The sequence below is a fragment of the Lonchura striata genome, chromosome 12 (genome assembly GCF_050655825.1).
Source record: "Lonchura striata isolate lonStrDom1 chromosome 12, ASM5065582v1, whole genome shotgun sequence".
NCBI classification, from domain to species: domain Eukaryota; kingdom Metazoa; phylum Chordata; class Aves; order Passeriformes; family Estrildidae; genus Lonchura; species Lonchura striata.
Window position 1 is genome coordinate 21,095,564 of NC_140714.1, and position 19,896 is coordinate 21,115,459.

The following is a 19,896-nucleotide window of genomic DNA, read 5'->3' on the forward strand; positions in this document are numbered from 1 at the left end:
TTTCGACCTAACATTCAACTGATTTCCAGCTTCAAAAGAAAAAAAAAATAGCTGAAAGGGAAAAATGGAGAGAAAACTCAAGGCACTGCATTTTGAAATGGGCATAAAGCCAGATAACCCACATTTATAAAGGCTTCACTTTGTGGAGCAAATCCATTTGCCAATAAAACATTTTCTGTTAGAGAAGTTACTAATCTAAATTTGATTTAAGCAAGAAAGTCAGTCAATTCCTTAGTGACTGTCAGCAACTAAAATGACAGTGTTAGCTCTCATTTTAAGTTACCCCTGACTCCACATCCTTGACAAATCTGCAAGAGTATATTCTTAAGAGTCACAATTTTTTTGATGGAAAGAACTAAACAGCTCTATCACTGTGTGCCTTAGGAAAACAGTATTAAACATTAACATAGTAGCTTAAACACAATTAAAAATTTCTCAGCTGTTAAAAATTCACACAACACATTAAAAAATAAAAATAAATAAGAATAGAATAAACCTGTGATCTTCCCTTGCCTCAGTTTCTGAACTCTGTACTGAATTGATGCTCCAACCAGAAGATAAATGTCGTATGTTGGATTTAAAAATATGTTTTCCAAAATAAGCAATCTGACTTCTGCAGGCTGTACATTCTGTTGATAGAGGGGGAAAGAAAAGTAACCACATTAAAAGGAGCTCATTTGTTTGAAGCAGACCATGAAGCAGGAACTTAGAATCTGGAAGTGAAAAACATTATTTGCTGCCATTTTATTTTTATTATTTGGCTCTTTAGTTTCATCTTGACTTTTGTCACAACAAAATGCAAGGGACAGTGAATGGTACAGTGATCTGCTCTGTGCACACAGTGCAAGAATGAAGAAAAAATTCATGTTGATATGAAGATCATTTTGGAGACTACAGAAAAACAGATGCCCATTCATACATTCAGAAATCCATCCTCCCCTCTGACATTCAGAAATCTTACCTTATAGATGCTTTCCTGAAGTCTTGCCTTTAATTTACAACTCCCTGTTTTCATTCCAGACACCAGAATGGTATCTCCTTGCTTGGCGACTTTTTCCATTTCCAATGTACAGGAAGGTGAGATGTAGGTGGATTCTAAGAACTTGAAAATACTGAAAGGTGAATCACAAAATGAACAGAAAATTGTTAACCAACCTTTGTAAACCCACAGAGAAACATCACCAGCATCTACTCCCAGCCACTTCCATTTTTAAGCCGATTTAAGATACTTGCCTGGGACCAGATATCCCAGTTTTACTCATTCTTTGAGGTATCTGCAGCTAATTTCTGTGACAGATAAGTTTGTATGAAGCTTGCTGATGAGCTATCACAAGACTGCACATGTTGTCTACAATTATCCCTCCAGTTTGTTCAGTAGGTGAGACTGCAAAAACTCTCTGTATTGTAGAAGAACTGATGTGCAAGACCCAAAGCTTATGTTGATAAAAGCAATAGCTCAACAAAGCCAGAACGCAACTCTGACCTCCCTCAAGAAGCCAGGACGTATTTAACAAATGACTATGAAAATAGTCTGCAAGCTGAAAACCTGTAGTAACTGTTAGAAATTTCAGTGAAAAGAGCAAAAGAGGGGGAAAGAATTTTCCATGAATGGGCAAATGACAGGAAATTTTGGAAAGAGAAGCATGTTTCACAGGGTGTCACCTTCTGCATGCACATGATCTGCTTGGCTTCATGTGCATGTTCAGAGAAAAACCAGTGGAGCCATCTGGAGAACAGTTATGGATATTAACATATTCCTGACAATTTATGATTTATTTTGCAAAGCTGTACCACCTGTAGAACATTTCTATGGTATCATAGTTGTGCTAACAGTAGAGTATATATCAATATTAGTTTGGTTAAAACCACATCAGCAAATAGTTATACTGACAAAAAAAGCTGCTTATGTACCAGGACTTGGGATATCCTGTCCCACTAAGCCATTCATTCTGGCTCTCACTTGTACCTGCAGCTTCAGGTGTATTATGGGCTTAGCAGGCTTTCCCCAGCCAACGCTGCTTCTCTAAGGCTGCAAAAATTAGTTTGTGTTTGCCCAGGAGCAAAGTCTTGCTGGCTCCCCCCATCCCACCTGCAGCGTATTTGGAGTGTCAGTTTGAGGATGGAAGCTGGCTGTTAACCATTCTGCTCTGTAGGAGAACTGGTTTCCCCACAAGGAATCCTCCTATTTCAACACCAGAACTAAGTGTCCACTGACACCTGAAACTCTTAAGGCTCAGAGAGCTCCTTTCTGAAATGGAAAGTGACTTTTTTTCCTTCAAAAGCGAAAAATAAAACTCTGCTGAAACCCTGAGATAACAATTTTACTGGTAAATCTTCCTTCTGCATGAGATGTTTCAGAAAGATCAACGACTGCATCTGTTTATTTCTAATTATTGCATCAGAGCTATCAGAGCTGCTCACTAACACTATCAGTTAAATTAAACAGAGAACAAAGTGCCCAGGCTGCTGAGTAGGTTAAAAAAACCCAAACTGAATCAACTGACCCTTAACATTATAATTTTAGGCACCAGTTCAGTAAACTGCCTAGATGTGGGGAAGTATTTTTTATGCATCAGACTGAACCAACTTTTGAGACCAAAGGAAATTACTTTACCGTAGAGCGTTGTGGGAATCTGAGAAGCAATCAGCCTCTGGGTCCTTCACCACTGTCCAGTCAAACACCAACCCTGCCAAAGTGCTGAAAGTGTTTCCTACAAATCAAACAACCAGATTAAAATAAAAATAGAGAACAAGCATAGAGTCTTCCTGGAACATAAACCAGGACCTATTTCCCCGGGAAATTTCTCTATTTTATCCCTACAAGAAGAACCATGAAGTACCCTTGAATTTGCACAACACCAAGCCACAAATCCAGCACTGCACATAGGACTAAAACAAATTTACTTTTTGTTATTAACATATCACCATATTACCATACTTCACCTGACATTCACAGTTTACAAACACAGGTGGGATGGGCACAGTAACCAAAACAGTTAATTCCACCTTTTACAGCAGCTTGACACGTTATTTCCCTTCAGTAGCTGTTCTAAAACTCCCTTGCTTGGAGTGTTGTGTGTGCACAAAACTTGATTGTTGTAAGCGTGGAATTCATATCAGATCATGGCTCTTTTTCTGATGCTACAAAAAGCAGAAGTTTTCTGCTCCTATTAAATAACAATGTATTCACAAATGCACTGACTCTTGTAAGCCTAAATGATGTGTCCCAGAAGTGTTTGTGTAGTAGTTAAACAGATTGAGCAATAGGTGGCTGGTCTCAAACATCACCTCTGAACCTCCTGTCAGATACCTGACTGTTCACAAAAACATTCTTTTGCAAAATTCTTTAGACTACTCCACTTCAAAAGAAAAAAAAAACAGAAAACTTCACCAGGTATGATCCAGAGAAACTCCTTAAAATTCTCCACTTGCAGGGAGCCCATTCCTGTCAGGAGTAACACAACCATCCCACCTTAGGAATGGGTTTTGTGAGAAACAACTGCTCACTTTAAAAAATTAAAATGTTCATTAAACATTTACAAAAACGTAAGAGAAGGACTAATAAGGAAGAACAGGCCTGGGAAGGCTCCCTGCCCCATGGCTGCCTGCCAGGTGGCTGCTCCATCTTCAAGATTGATGCTTCACCTTTTACATTCCTGGAGGGTGCATCAGCCACCCCTGGCCCCTCCCAAAGTCTGTCAGTCAACGCTTCTTTGCCCTTTATTGGTGGAATTTATGTCTTGTAGCTGCATTTGAAGGTCAGGTGTTGTCCCCCCATGCCACCCCAGCAATAAGCTTTTCCATTCCTAACTCTCCCATGCAAGGGTTATACGTCAACACCTATTGTGGTGGACCCCCACCACAGGGAATGACGTGCATTGACTCCATGTTTGCAGAAGGCTGAACAAAAGCTTTATTAAGCTGTCCTATATTACACTATACTAAAAATTAGGCTACTACTGTACTGAAGAAAAGCCCGTAACCCTTAGAGACAGCCCAACACACAGTGGCTCCAGTTGGCCAAATGAAATCAAAACACCATCACCAGAGTCCAATGAAGAAATCCCTCTTTGGTAAACAATCTCCATAGCACATTCCACATGTGCCAAACAACAGATGCAGCAAATGAAGATAATTGTTTTTCTTCTTTCTCTGAGCTTTCTCACAGCCTTCGCAAGATTTTCCTGGTAAAGTCTGTGTCTCTCACCATTCAAATGTTATGTGACTACCACACACGCCTTCTCTCTACCTGTCCTAGACAGCCCAGGCTGTCTGGTGGGAACAATAGGGAGTGGGGGGGAAGGGAACTGTGGGGAGAACAGAGAACATCTAAACAACAAATCACAATAACATAACTCTACATCAATAAAGCTTCTCTTAAGATACACACAATATTCATCCCTTAATTGCGAGAGCCAGTCATCTCATTATCTATCTATTACAGTTTGGATGGCAACCAGAACTAATACCTTGCAAAAGGAAAAGAGGGTACAAAGGTCCCTGCAGTCCCCTGGCCTAGTACCTCAGCCAGTGGGGAAAGGAAGAGGGCAGCATGTGGCCAGGAGTTTAAAAGGAGGCTGTGTCCTCCAAAACTTTGAGAGAGAAAACCCCACCAGCAGATGTCCCCATGGACTCTCTCCCTGTATTCAAATAAAGATGCAGGCCTCCTCTGGCTCCTTTATGGACACTGGCTTTTCACAGTGTGGTTTGTATGCACGCCTGTTTCCTTGTATCAGAGCATCACCAGCCTGCAGTGGAGATACTCTGACTCACTGCCACTCTGGTCTGCAGGAGAAATGGAACTAATTTCCATTAAGGCCTTCCCAGAGGGAAGGAAAAACACACCCAGAGGAGACAAGCAACCCCTGCAGGCATCCAAACTTCTGCACCAGATGCCGAGTGAGTCGCAGAGGGAACGTAGTGGGTGCATTTCCCTCAGCCTTCTCCTGAGACTCAGCAGCCAGGGCCTTGCTCTGCACATGTGTGTTGGATAATATACCAAGTTCAATTTTGTAAAATTTCTCTAGTCAGGCTTGGTTTGCCTTTGCTTTGGGGAAAGGAATTCTAATGGGTATTTTAAGGGATGTTACACCACTCAAGGGAAATGAGTTGGACAACCAGGGCAGAACCAAGAATACATGGGGAAAGGAACAATCCATTAAGGATAAAATATGGTAATACAACACAAAAGTGGGAGGTTTATAGAACCGAGCATTGAAACAGAATTGCAATTGAAAGCTCAATAAAACACAGCGCAACACCCAGAGCACAAGGGAAGAGCTACAGATGCCTCCACTCTGGATGTCTGTAATGCCCTGGACACATCAGCCCTGCCCAGCATCCTTGTCCCTCGTTTGGTGAGCTGTGGATCTGATGCAGGCACAGTTCGGAGAAGGAGGAATTGGCTGGGTGCTCACATCCAGGGGGGTTGTGGTCAATGGCTCGGAGGCCCAGTGGATGTCAGTGAGCAGTGGTGTCCCTCAGGGAGACAGCAAAACCATCCCTGGACACTGGGAACTCAATGTCCTGATGGTGCTGCTGGACAAGAGACCCCAAGGTGCCTCCCAAACAGAACTGTTCTGATCCCCAAGTCTTTCAGGCTTGCTCAGTGAAAGATACTGAGAAACCACAAAATCCCTTCCCTAGGAAGAAAAATCTCCCCAACCAAACCTCACCTGTCTTTATCCAGCTCCAAGGGGAACAGACATGTATCTATATCTATATATCTATATATCTATATATCTATATATCTATATATCTATATATCTATATATCTATTCTATGTCTATATCTAATCAAGTAACTTCAGCTTTAAATAAAATCTCTTCACTTATCCTTTTCCTGTGAAGTTGTGTTTAGAAAGAAGTTTTATTTTATACAGATACATTTACTAAAGACATTAAATAACAGATGCTTTTAAGGTGTCCAATACTGGAACTTCAGCAAATTCCTCCCTGATTTCCTTTCATGAGTGCCTGCTGTCAGGGAGGGATCAGAAGGTCCTGTCCAGAGGGTGGGAGCAGATGTATGCCCTCTTCTCCAGGATCTGCTTTGCAGCTTTTTTAATGGAGTCATCCAGGTTTTCATCAGCATCTATGGAGAGAGAGATAAAAGTCAACTAAGGCACCGTAAAGAGCTGTTGTAAATTTCTTTCAAGAAGTGTTTTTGAATACAAATGTAAGTGGGATGAAGAGAGCTTGACAGAGGAATGGTTGTACAACAGGGGACATGATACTGTAAAATTAATCCAAATAGGGAGGGCTACGTGACTGCTGCAAAGTTCGCATGACCCTGAAGAGTAGATGGTGTGCAGAAAGCAGGATATTGAAACTGCTTGGTATGTAGAAATAGATAGAGAACAAAGAAGTGCTAAGCTGTTCTAACTGCAAGGCCAGCTGGACAGGCAAGTATCATTCACAAAGATACTTTTAAGATAATAGTACAAGTCACATAGCAACCAATCATGAGCTCGGCTTTTGCAATATGTATGAGCTAATTAACAAACATATATAAACTGTGTAATCTGTCACAATAAACTGAGACTTGATGATGTCTTGTCTCTCGTGGCACCCTCCAACAGTGGGAGTGCCAGGAAGAAACTGAACATTCCCTTCTGAAAAAGACTGATTATTACAGACTGAGCTTCAGAGAGCCAATGTCCAACTGGTCAGCACTTCCCAAAGAGCCCAAATCCCTAATTTCCATCAGTTACTTGTCAGGAGTATATAAAGAAAATACAGATTTTATATTTCTCAATAAAGAGCCCTGGCAGTTTGCTTTAGCTATGAAGTGAAAAGACTACTCTCAACAGGTTCTAGGGCTGCTTCTTGTTTGAAATAAAAGCAAAGCAAAACTCTTCTGTTGGTCACATCAAACCAATATAAGTTTCATGAGTCTGTGAAAGACATAAGAGTGTAAATATTATTTCATATTATTGAACTTACTGTTTTCTAATTCGCCCATGGGGTAATAAGGCCATCATTCACTATATCAAATAGGTGGAATAAGCACTGGAAAAGAAGTTTTTTTTTTTAAACACCATTTTTAAAAAGGGAATGAATTCCATAAAGAAGACTATGTACAAAAATACAGCAATTTAAACTTCTCAGAACCCGTTGATAATGGAGCCCCGAACCCCAATCATGTGAAGTGCAGCCTTGGTGGTCCCTTTGAGCCCAGAACTGCCAAAGGTCATGGATGGGATGAGCTTTCACCCAAAACTGGCTCCAAGACTGAATGGGAATCAATTCAGTACAGGGCTCACACAAAGAGCAAAGCCTCAAGGCCAAAGCCAAACCTTCATTGGTTGGATTTCTTTAAACACTGAATTGGAGCATATTTGCTTGTCTGGTAACATCACTGTTACCATGAAACTTTTCAGGAGGTACTAAATAAGCAGTGTCCTTTCCTGAACTGTGTTGCCCAAATACTGTTGAGAGCTTGCGGTGCCTCTGCCCTGTGCCCCAGGGGCTGCTCTTGGCCAGGCAGCCTCAGGGGGAGCCAGCACTGGCTGCAGCCCCAGCAGCCCCCCAGGACAAGGCCCAGCAATGGAGAGGCCAAGGAAAGCACTGGGCAGCAGGAGAACCCTCAGCAGAGTTCTTTGGACAGCCATGGACTGCCCACAGCTCCACTGCAGCATGACTATGGGTCAGGCTACCAGTGTTATGAGCAGAGTTACAAGAAAATTGGGGAGAAAATTCCACAACTGACCGTTTGATCTCATACAGCTTCCTGATGCCAAGATAGCAGCCGATCAGCACAAGTGGCACAGTGATCAGTATCACCACTGTGCCTATCATGCAGGACCGGCGCACATCCCGGGGGCAGACAATTCTTGGGAGGCGCACTGGATCCGGGGCATATATTCCTGTTCCAGTGATAACGTCTGTGGGAGCAATGGGGAGCGTGAGCCCGCGCTGTGCTGCACTGCTGAGCTGGCAGCACGGTGCATACGGCCAGGACGTTCTCTGTTTGCCCAGAGCTGGGGCCTGCAGGCACCTTGCCGCCCCTTGGCACAGGCTGTGCCCCCCAACAAAGCCCAGCAGGCCGGCAGGAGAGCCCGGGGCCAGCGCAGCTGCTTAGGCCGTCGCTGCTTGGAGGGACAGGGGCCAAACCCATCCCTGAGCAGACCCTGCCAGCCCTGGCCCTCCCTGCCCCGTGACAGCTCCCCCAGCCCCAGGGGACAGAGCCAGGCCCTGTCAGGACACACTGGAGCCTTGCTCTTTCCCTGTTGCCTTTCCCCATCCTGGACACCCCATGCAGCCACTCCCAGGTTTCAGGACAGGGACTGCTCAGTGTGGCTGAGCCTGGCACAGCAATCACCTTCTGTGGCGCTGTCTGGCATCTCCTCCCTTCGTGGATCAGGGGTTGGAATGGACCCGCTGCTTCCTCCAGGAAGGGCTGCCTTCAGCAAAGCCCTGTGGTCCATCTCTGGAGAAAGGAAAACAGCTGGATCAGGTGGAACCATTCCCCACTGGGGAGGTGGCATCTTCAGGATGTAATACTTGTCAAAGACATGGATAAGGATCAGGAAAAGGCCAAGGCTGTTGAGGCTGCCACAGGGCCCCCCGTTTAAAAAAAAAGCTGCCCTTCCTGATCTGCCTGGAGACCGGGAAATTGCAGGGACTGCAAGCCTGTGGTGCAGCTGGGGCTCCCTGTCAGCTGGTGCCAAATGCCTTCCTGCAGAGGCTGGGGAGAAGCTGCAGCCAGGCCAGGCTGGGAAACAGCCCTGCAGCCGTGAGAGCAGCAGCGGGGCAGCGAGGCTGCCATGGATCCCTTCCTGCTGTGCCGGGCACGGCCTGTCCAGATGTGCAGGGAAAGGCCCCGGCTGCTGAGTCCCAGGGGAAGGGGAAGGGAAATGCACCCACCACGGCGTCTATCCAGATCACCCAGCAACTGGTCCTGATATTTGGATTCCTCCATGGAGTTATTCCCACCTGTATGTTTGTTCTTTCTTTGCAGGGGACCTTAAAGGAAAAATTTCCATTTCCCAGGAATGGATCCCACAAAACCGGGGCTCAGCCTGCAGGATCAGCAGGGACACACTACTCACCCCTGCGATGGATGATGGGCTTCCGAGCAACATCCACCAAAGGACCTGGGAAAGTTCTCCGTGCAGCCACACCTGTAACTCAAGAGCCACAGAAGCTTCTGCCATCTCTGCAGATCTGCACGGGCAGCACTGAGCCGCAGGAGCAGGGAGGGGATGGCCCAGGGCGAGGGCACACACGTGCATGGTTCTGTCCTGGCACCTGCAGCGATGCCCCCCTGGCCGAGCTTTGGGCTCTGAGCTGGCAGCTCTCGCAGGGGGAAAGGCCTTGACCTACCCTCATCATCTCCCAGAGGCTCAATCCTGAACGTGGGTTGGGAAGCCAGATCACTTTTACCAACAGGGTTATCTGCAAAGAAAGGCAGGACAGAACAGCTCCTGTGACTCTGCTGAAGATTGTCCTTCAGGCCGCAGTGGCAGTGAGTGCCCCTGGGTGATTGGTGCCCTCCAAGGCACACCCTCAGCTCTGCCTTCCACCCTGGAGCAGGGGCAGGGGGACCACGAGCCTGTGGTGGCCCCACACTGGGATGGAAGGAGCCCCTTGCGGGGCAGTCGGGGCAGAAAGGACTCCCTGGAGCTGCCAGCAGCTCTAAACCCTGCCCCAGCCAGGGCTGGGGCTTGGCAGCAGCAGCAGGAGCAGCTCAGGCTCCCTGGGGCTGGCAAAGGAGCTGTGAAAGGCTCAGCCCCAGGACACAGCCCTGGGCCCGGCCCCTTCCCTCTCTGCTCTTCTCTGGGGCTGCACGGAGCACACGGAAGGACACTCTGGCATTGCACATGGGTGAAACATGGACAGCTAAATGCTCCTTCCTCCCACTGACCCAGATCCTATGGGATCACTCAGGGCTCCAGAACGTAGTAGGGAAGGATTTCCAGAAATTAAGAACCTTCCTACTCCTAAGGAAAATGGCACATGCGTGAGCTCTTGCCACACTGATTATACTCTAAGTAAAAATGGACTTTGAGTACTTGGCTAAAGCATGTTCCAAGGACTTCAAACTGTGATCCAGAAGGTTGAGCAGGGAATCCATGTTATGATTCCAATCTAGAAAGGGACCATAAAAATGAACTGCTTCCATGGTGTGCTGGGATCTCCTTTTGCCTTTGGGAACTGGCCACTGCAAGGGGCTTCGGTAAGGCCATGGGTGCCAGATGTCAATGGACACGGCCAAAGCTGCACAGGGGACTGGGGAGCGCTGGGCTGGCTCCTGGTCACTCTCCACCCTCTTTGCAGACCCTGTGCAACATCCCTGGAGGGGTGGCAGGAGTACCCAAGGGCCCTGGGGCCCTCTCCCTCCCACAGAGAAATGTCCCTAAAGTCCTGGGGAGAAGTGCAGCATGTAGTGCCGGAACCATTCCTTCCCTCCTGCACTCCCTCTCTGCCCCCCTCTGTTGGAACTGCTCCCCCAGCCCCAGGGCTCATACCCAGGCCCTGTCAGGACACCCTGGAGCCTTGCTCTCCCCCTCTGCCCTTTCCCCACAACGGGCACCCCCTGCAGTCGCTCCCAGGTTTCAGGACGTGTCTCCCACAGAGGGACCCGAGCAGGACTGCTCAGTACCCGAGTGCCCTGAGCATAACAATTCCTCTGGGCTGTGCCGGCCTTGTCCGGGCTGTGCCCGCACTGCCAAGCAGCAGAGAGGGCAGCTCAAGGCTCAGCAGGGCTCAGGCCCAGAGGCACAGCAATTTCCTCCTGTGACTGTGCCTGGCAGCGCCTCCCTTCCTGCAGCAGAGGCTGCCAATGAGCCACTGCTTCCTCTGGGAAACTCAGCCTTCTGCACAGCTTTTTGTTCCTTCTCTGGAGCACCGAAATAGCACAACTGGATCACATGGAACCATTACACAGACAGGAGGGCACATGTTCAGGAGGCATGGCTTGTGAAACTCTTTGCTATGGATCAGGAACTCATAGAAACTATTTGGGTAGTCCAGGGCCCCCCCTTCTCCAAGCTGAAGCCTCACAGGATGTGCCTGGGGACTGGGAAATTGCAGGGGATGTCAGAGTGTGCATGGCTCGTGGTGCAGCTGGGGCTCCCTGCCAGCTGGTGCCAAATGCCTTCCTGCAGAGGCTGGGGAGAAGCTGCAGCCAGGCCAGGCTGGGAAACAGCCCTGCAGCCGTGAGAGCAGCAGCGGGGCAGCGAGGCTGCCATGGATCCCTTCCCGCTGTGCCGGGCACGGCCTGTCCAGATTTGCAGGGAAAGGCCCCGGCTGCTGAGTCCCAGGGGAAGGGGAAGGGAAATGCACCCACCACGGCCTCTATCCAGATCACTCAGCGTCTTGCCCATTTGTTTGGATGCCTCCAGGAACATGTCTCCTCTAAGTTTGTTCTTCCTTCTCAGGGAACCTTATGAGAAATATTTCCATTTCCATGGAATGGATTCCACAAAAGCAGGGCTCAGCCTGCAGGATCAGCAGGGACACACTACTCACCCCTGCGATGGATGATGGGCTTCCGAGCAACATCCACCAAAGGACCTGGGAAAGTTCTCCGTGCAGCCACACCTGTAACCCAACAGCCACAGAAGCTTCTGCCATCTCTGCAGATCTGCACGGGCAGCACTGAGCCGCAGGAGCAGGGAGGGGATGGCCCAGGGCGAGGGCACACACGTGCATGGTTCTGTCCTGGCACCTGCAGCGATGCCCCCCTGGCCGAGCTTTGGGCTCTGAGCTGGCAGCTCTCGCAGGGGGAAAGGCCTTGACCTACCCTCATCATCTCCCAGAGGCTCAATCCTGAACGTGGGTTGGGAAGCCAGATCACTTTTACCAACAGGGTTACCTGCAAAGAAAGGCAGGACAGAACAGCTCCTGTGGCACTGCTGAAGATTGTCCTTCAGGCCACAGTGGCAGTGAGTGCCCCTGGGTGATTGGTGCCCTCCAAGGCACTCCCTCAGCTCTGCCTTCCACTCAGGAACAAGTGAGAACCATTTCCTGGTGTGCTGGGATCCCCTTCAGCCTTCGGGAACTGGGTACTGCATGGGGGTCAGGTAAGGCCATGGGAGCCAGATGTGAAAGGACAAGGCCAAAGCTGCACAGGGGCCCGGGGTGCTCTGGGCTGGCTCCTGGCCACTCTCTATCCTCCTTGCAGCCCAGTGCCACATCCCTGCAGAGGTGGCTGGACTAGTCCAGGGTGCACAAGTGCTCTCTCACTCCCACAGTTTATAGTCTTGCCAAAAATCTAGCGAAAAAATGCAGCAGGTAGCACCATTATCATCTGTCCCTCCCTCGTGCACTCACCCTCCCTTCCTTACCTCCTCTCTGTCTCTATTCCTATCACCCCTGGAATTGCTCCCAAGGACACATAGCCAGGCCCCCTCTGGACACCCTGGAGTCTTGCTCTCCCCTTCTGCCCTTTCCCCACCACGGGCACTCCATGCAGTCGGTCCCACAGAGGGACCCCAGCAGGGCTGGTCAGTACCCGAGTGCCCTGAGCATAATAATTCATCCGGGCTGTGCTGGCCTTGTCTGGCTGTGCCCGCACTGCCAAGCAGCAGAGAGGGCAGCTCAAGCCTCAGCAGGGCTCAGGCCCAGAGGCACAGCAATATCCTCCTGTGACTGTGCCTGGCAGCGCCTCCCTTCCTTCAGGAAATGCTGCTTTCCATAAAGCCTCTCTGTCCATCCCTTGAGAAAGGAAGAGGCACAGCTGGATCAGATGGAACCAGTACACATTGGGGAGGCAGAAACTTCAGGAGGCAATACTTGTCAAAGACATGGATAAGGATCACGAAAAGGCCCAGGCTCTTGGGGCTGTGACAGGGCTCTCTCTTTTTCCAATCCACCACCCCTCCTGATCTTCCTGGGATCTGGGAAATTGCAGGGGACATCAGGGTGTGCATGGCTCATGGTGCAGCTGGGGCTCCCTGCCAGCTGGTGCCAAATGCCTTCCTGCAGAGGCTGGGGAGAAGCTGCAGCCAGGCCAGGCTGGGAAACAGCCCTGCAGCCGTGAGAGCAGCAGCGGGGCAGCGAGGCTGCCATGGATCCCTTCCCGCTGTGCAGGGCACGGCCTGTCCAGATGTGCAGGGAAAGGCCCCGGCTGCTGAGTCCCAGGGGAAGGGGGAGGGAAATGCTCTCACCATGCCCTTTCTGCAGCTCTATTGGTTTCAGGATGTTGTTTGCCTCATGGGGTTTTTTCTTTCCTGTGCCTTTGTTCTTCCCTCTCGGAGGACCTTAACAGGAAGTAGTTCCATTTCCAAGGAGTGGATCCCACAAAACTGTAGCTCAGCCCATGGGCTCAGCAGGGACACACTACTCACCCCTGTGATGGGAGCCGGCCTTGTGCGTAGGAATCAACAAAGGAGCAGGAAAAATCCTCTCTGCAGCCACACCTGTAACTCAACAGCCACAGAAGCTTCTGTCACATGGTTCCTGCCAGGTTGTCAGCAATTATTCCTTGATGGGACAGTGAGAACATACCTGCAGGAGGCTCTAATGGCTTCAAGACTTTATGCAGCCAATCTAATGGAGAAGCCTTCCCAGCAACCTCATCTAGAACAGAGCACAGATGAGAACATTTTCCATGGTGTGCTAGGATCCCCTTCTGCCTCTGAGAAATGGGCACTGCAAGGCGGCTGGGTAAGGCCATGGGAGCCAGATGAGAATGGACACGGCCAAAGGTGCAGAGGGGCCTGAGGAGCTCTGGGCTGTGGCTCCTGTGGCTCCTGTGGCTCCTGTGGCTCCTGGCCACCCTCCACATTCTATCTCTGCCCTGTGCCACATCCCTGGAGGGGTGGCTGGAAATCCTAGGGACCTAGGGGCTCTCTCACTTCCACACCTGAAATTCTTGTTCAAGCACAGGGGAAAACTGCAGCAGATAGTGCCACAACTTTCCCTCTGTCCCTCTGTCCCTCCTGCCCTTTCTCACTCCCTTCCTACCGTCTTCTATCTCTCCATCCCTCTTTCCCCTGGGACAAATCCCCCAGCCCAAGGGCACATAGCCAGGGCCTCTCAGGACACCCTGGAGCCTTGCTCTCCCCCTCTGCCCTTTCCCCACCACGGACACCCCCTGCAGTCGCTCCCAGGTTTCGGGATGTGTCTCCCACAGAGGGACCCCAGCAGGGCTGCTCAGTACCCGAGTGCCCTGAGCATAACAATTCCTCTGGGCTGTGCCAGCCTTGTCTGGGCTGTGCCCGCACTGCCAAGCAGCAGAGAGGGCAGCTCAAGGCTCAGCAGGGCTCAGGCCCAGAGGCACAGCAATTTCCTCCTGTGACTGTGCCTGGCAGCGCCTCCCTTCCTGCAGCAGAGGCTGCCAATGAGCCACTGCTTCCTCTGGGAAACTCAGCCTTCTGCACAGCTTTTTGTTCCTTCTCTGGAGCACCGAAATAGCACAACTGGATCACATGGAACCATTACACAGACAGGAGGGCACATGTTCAGGAGGCATGGCTTGTGAAACTTTTTGATATGGATCAGGAACTCATAGAAACTATTTGGGTAGTCCAGGGCCCCCCCTTCTCCAAGCTGCAGCCTCACAGGATGTGCCTGGGGACTGGGAAATTGCAGGGGATGTCAGAGTGTGCATGGCTCGTGGTGCAGCTGGGGCTCCCTGCCAGCTGGTGCCAAATGCCTTCCTGCAGAGGCTGGGGAGAAGCTGCAGCCAGGCCAGGCTGGGAAACAGCCCTGCAGCCGTGAGAGCAGCAGCGGGGCAGCGAGGCTGCCATGGATCCCTTCCCGCTGTGCCGGGCACAGCCTGTCCAAATGTGCAGGGAAAGGCCCCGGCTGCTGAGTCCCAGGGGAAGGCTGAGGGAAATGCTCCCACCACTGCGTCTCTCCAGATCACTCAGGGTCTTGCCCATGTGTTTGGATGCCTCCAGGAACATGTCTCCTCTAAGTTTGTTCTTCCTTCTCAGGGAACCTTATGAGAAATATTTCCATTTCCATGGAATGGATTCCACAAAAGCAGGGCTCAGCCTGCAGGATCAGCAGGGACACACTACTCACCCCTGCGGTGGGAGCCGGGCTTGCGAGCAACATCCACCAAAGGACCTGGGAAAGTTCTCCGTGCAGCCACACCTGTAACCCAACAGCCACAGAAGCTTCTGCCATCTCTGCAGATCTGCACGGGCAGCACTGAGCCGCAGGAGCGGTGAGGGGATGGCCCAGGGCAAGGGCACACACATGCATGGTTCTGTCCTGGCACCTGCAGTGATGCCCCCCTGGCCGAGCTTTGGGCTCTGAGCTGGCAGCTCTCGCAGGGGGAAAGGCCTTGACCTACCCTCAGCATCTCCCAGAGGCTCAGTGATGGGGATGGGTTGGGAAGCTGCACCACCTTCACCAACAGGTTCAGCTGCAAAGAAAGGCAGGACAGAACAGCTCCTGTGACACTGTAGGAGATCCTCAGGCTGCACCCAAGGCTCAGCCCTGGGACACAGCCCTGGGCCGGCCCCTTCCCTCTCTGCTCTTCTCTGGGGCTGCACAGAGCACAGGGAAGGACACTCTGGCATTGGACATCGGAGGAAGATGGACAGCTAAATGCTCCTTCCTCCCACTGACAGTGATCCTGTGGGATCACTCAGAGCTCCAGAAAGGGAGCAGTGCAAGGTTTTCAGAATCCTTCAACCTTGACTTAACCTTAATGAAAATGGAAGATGAGTGACTCCTTGCCACACTGATAGTGATTATTATGTCAGGAAAAAGGGAAATGCAGAACTTGCCTCCAGCATTCTCCAAGATATTTAAAGTGTCATTCACTAGCACTTGCAAATAATTCAAGTCGCGATCCAAATCTAGAGGGAAGCAGAGACCAGACCCATTCAGGGAACTGGGCACTGCAAGGGGATCAATAAGGCTGTAGAAGCCAGGTGGCAATGGGCAAGGCCAAAGATACACAGAGGCCTGGGTATCTCTGGGCTGTTTCCTGGTCACTCTCCACACTCTTTCCCTGCCCTGTGTAACATTCCTGGAGAGGAAAGAGGGGCTGTCTAGGGTTCACGGGGGCTCTCTCCCTCCCACAGAGGAAGCGCTCCCTAAAGCCCATGGGAAAACCATCCCCGGCATTTCCCAGGGAGCAGGGAGCGCTGTCCCGGGAAAGGGCAGCCAGGCTGCCGGCTCACCTGCTCTCCGCACTTCCAGTGGAGCAGCCTGGGCATCCCTGGCAGGCAGGGCCACGGCCAGGAGCAGCAGGAGGAGGAGGCGCAGAGCAAGGGCCATGGTGCCTTGCCCTGTGCCAGTCCCGCCGCGCTCACTGCCACCACTGTCCTGACACCGCTGTCCCAATCTCAGCACCACTGCTGCCACCGCCACTGCTGCCGCAGCAGTTCTGCTCAAGGACTGCCTGCTCGGGCGTGGTGGTGCTGTGCAGCCACGGGGCTCTGGGACCTCTGTGACCTCAGAGCCTGCTCTGACCTCAGCCTGCTGTGACCCCAGAGCCTGCTGTGACCTCATGGCTGGGCTGGATTTTGTGAGAATGGATCTCAAGAGCTGCCCTTCCAGTGAGGAGACTATGTCCCTGCAGTCATCTCTGTGCAATGTAGTTTTTTTCACAAGAATTGCATTATTTGGCATTGGACAAATAAGACATTTCATGGTTCTACATGCAACAGCAATGTCAAGTCCAAAGTTCAACTCATGTTGGTGATTCCCACTATTACAGGCAGTAGCAGCCCTGCCACAGACACCGAGACCGTGTTGTGTGCTCTCCTGACCTTTGGTCTGTATTTAAAAAGTGAAGGACTTGATGCCATAGCTTATAAAAATATTGCAACACAAGCCATCACGGTAGCTGCATGCTTTTGGGGACACCCAAACCCACTGCACATCTTATGAGTGTCCTCAGCCAATTTCCCAAGGTCCCGCATGTAAATGGTTGACTGCCTGTCTCCCAGGGCTCACTCCCACACTCCAGAAAGTTCTGTCCCCATTTCTTCCAGTGGCTCACACATTGTAGTCACTCCCCTGCTGTTCTGCTATTGGTTGATTGTGTGTCACCCCACCTCAACTCCTCCTTCTACCCCCTATCCCCATTGGTTCATTGTACCCTGTCCCCTCCTACCTTCCCCCAGTTTACATACCCTGAACCCACCCCCTGGGGGGACACTTTCTTTTCTGCCTGCTCTCCATTGCTGGTTCCCTTCGACTGTGGTTGTTTCCTCGCCTGCTTCACCTACCGGCCTCCCAGCCTCCCTGCCTTCCTCATACCCCTCTGGACCCTCAACCTTACCCTACAATAAACCCAGCTGGATTACCATACGGAGTGCGCTCCCGTCTTTTGCTCGTGAAGAAGAATTTCAACTTCCAGGCATGGGTGTCTGGTCAGCTGGGGGAGCTGTTCGTTGGGCCTGGGGTGGAGATGTCGCCAGTTCAGCAGGCAACCCTACAGGATCTATCATTTGCTTTAATTGGATTTGTCAGATCTCTCAGGTTTTGAAGTTGTTTGTGGATGGACACTGAATGGTCAGATAAGTTTATGTAACACAGTCTTTCAAAATCTTCACAACCGTCTATATGCTAGTAAAAGAAAATTGATGGTAGTTCTGTTTTGTAAGGTTGAATGTTTGACAGCACTAACGTCTGTCATTATGTCACTAATTGTAATGGAAGTAATATTGACCTTTTTACTCAGCTAACACCCTAATTGGTATAATTGTTTTAATGCTTTGCTTGAGGTAATTTGAGGTAGAAATAAAGCTGCTGTAATTTGTTTTGCAGGGCCCCAGAGATTGAAATTGTTATTACAGTTTTCTTTATAAGGATGAGTAAATCTGTTTTTTTCCCTATGTTTTCTCTTGATAGGTTTTTTAACATTAGGTAGGTGCTATTTCAGTGAGCTGTCTGATGCTACATGGCTACATGTAGCTACATGTAGGCTCTATTTCTGTAAATGAGCCAATATCTTTTAGGCAGTTGCTGTGGGGATTCATCTAGGCCAGCAATTTCACCCTTAGAGGCCACTGGGGTAGTACAATTGCACCACAAACTGGAGTTGCTGTATACAGGTTGATGACGCATAACGTTTTATTGTGGATCTCCCTGGTACTGAAACTCAGCACGACACTCTGTTGCTAAAGAACCAAAAATTTCTAATTCTTGAGGTTCAGAAGGTGCTTTAAGAAGATCAGGGGCCTAATGATATTAATTGATGATGTGATTTGTCTCGTTGGTAGCTTCACATTAATATTTGTTACAATTAGGTATTGGCCACTCTTAACTGGTATTGGTACACTGAGTAAACAGGTCGCAAAGGGTTTGTCTGGCTTCAAATTGGTCAAATGTGGTGTCTGAGCCTGCTGACTTGGCTAAAGCAACCTAAACATTCATTTTAGTTGATCTACAGACATATCTGCACTGTAAAACTAAGTAAGTAAAACGAGTAAGCGCCAGTATATAATTTGATCAAACTCTATGTTCTTGTTCAGCTGCTTTTCGGTAAAAGCTTTCTCATATAGTTCTCAAGAAAATCTTTTAGCATTTGTTTAGGCACTGGCTAACTATAAGGCACTAAACTGTCCCTCTAACATTCAATTTTTACAAATTTGGATATCTTAGGATTCTTTTTAACACGATGGGCAACATGCTCTTGCCAGAAAAGCTCTATGATATTAACAATTTCCACAGTCCAAACATCAACATAAGACTCAAGATTTGTAGTTTTTGTGGCTTGAACAGGGAATGTCTGGCATGAACCATAGTCTCTGTGCAGCTCACGTCTGTGTGCTCATTTCCCTGCTTGTGGAATTGGCGGTGCACTCTTGTGTGTGATACGGTTTCACGTTTCTTGCTGGGACCCACTTAGGTCCGGCACCTGTAGAAACACAGGCATACCCTTTGCCCCAGGTTACTAGTAGAAATGGTCCTTCAATCTGTCCTGTCTCAGAGTTTCTGATTAAAACTGGAGGATTTTCTTCAATTTTGCCTGTGTGCTATTTGAAAAGTGCCCAAAAATTGGAGAATTAGGTTCTGCAAATGAGCGATTCAAAAAATTGAAGACATATAAAGCTTCGCTCAAACCTCATCTGAAGTTTTGCTTGGACCACTTCCCCCTTCTGTTGATCTAGAATGCGTTTTAGAGTGTGGTGTGTCTTTTTAATGATTGCCTGACTTGTGGGGGAATAGGGAATTCTAAAAGTGTGGTGAACACCCTAATCCATCAAAAATGTGGCCAATTTCTGAGCTGTCTATGTGGGGCCATTGTCAGTTTTTACTTCTTGGAGTGTGAGAACCCCAGCCTTGCCCTGGGGTCCCATGTGGTGGTGAAATTTCTCTTCAAACCCATGATTCCAAAGAAATCTGCGTAGGCTCTTGCTGTTTGGTCTCAAGGCAGTTTATTGTTAGTTACCTAAAAGATTGTCTTCTTGGGCTGCGGCTGCTTGGTCAGCGGCCCAGGCAGAGGCACACACACACCCTGACATCCTCTCTGTCTGTTGTCTTCTTCTTCTCTCTCCTCACCCAGGGCTGTTGCTATCTTTTATATGATATATTACGTATTACATGGTTATAGTTTTCCCCCAATACCTACTACTTATATTACAAAGTGCTTTTCTACTCTAAACCAATCTGTGACTGCTAACATTACCAAGAACATGGAGGTAAGGAAAAAGAAGGAGGAAGAACAGGATCAGCCCACTTTCCTTCATCTTAGAACTTCTGACCCCCATGTACAAACTCCCTTGTCTAAGTATTAAAACCCCCCTGTACAATACTAAAAAAATTTCCCCTCTGTTTTGTAACTACTTTTACCATATTATCTAACCTTTTTGTGACTGCTTGTTCTATTTCTAAAGTTGGTAACTCATTCCATGGCTCAAACTCAAAATCACAGCTGTTTCCAGCTGCCTGCCAGGGTCTAAAATGCTTCTGACCAAGGCCTGGAACCTCTAAAAATGTCTGAGAGACATTTTGAGTTCCAATATTGGGGTACATC

The 19,896-nt window shown here is 49.2% G+C and overlaps 1 long non-coding RNA gene across 1 annotated transcript; it reads right to left on the reverse strand.

Annotated features, from left to right (window-relative positions):
- LOC146766314 (uncharacterized) lies at positions 1-3,349 on the reverse strand. The gene is made up of 3 exons (XR_014958196.1): positions 2,615-3,349; positions 962-1,112; positions 1-629 (listed from the first exon to the last, which is right to left on the reverse strand). It is a non-coding gene; the product is annotated as an uncharacterized LOC146766314 (long non-coding RNA).
- Positions 3,350-19,896: the final 16,547 nt, after the last annotated feature.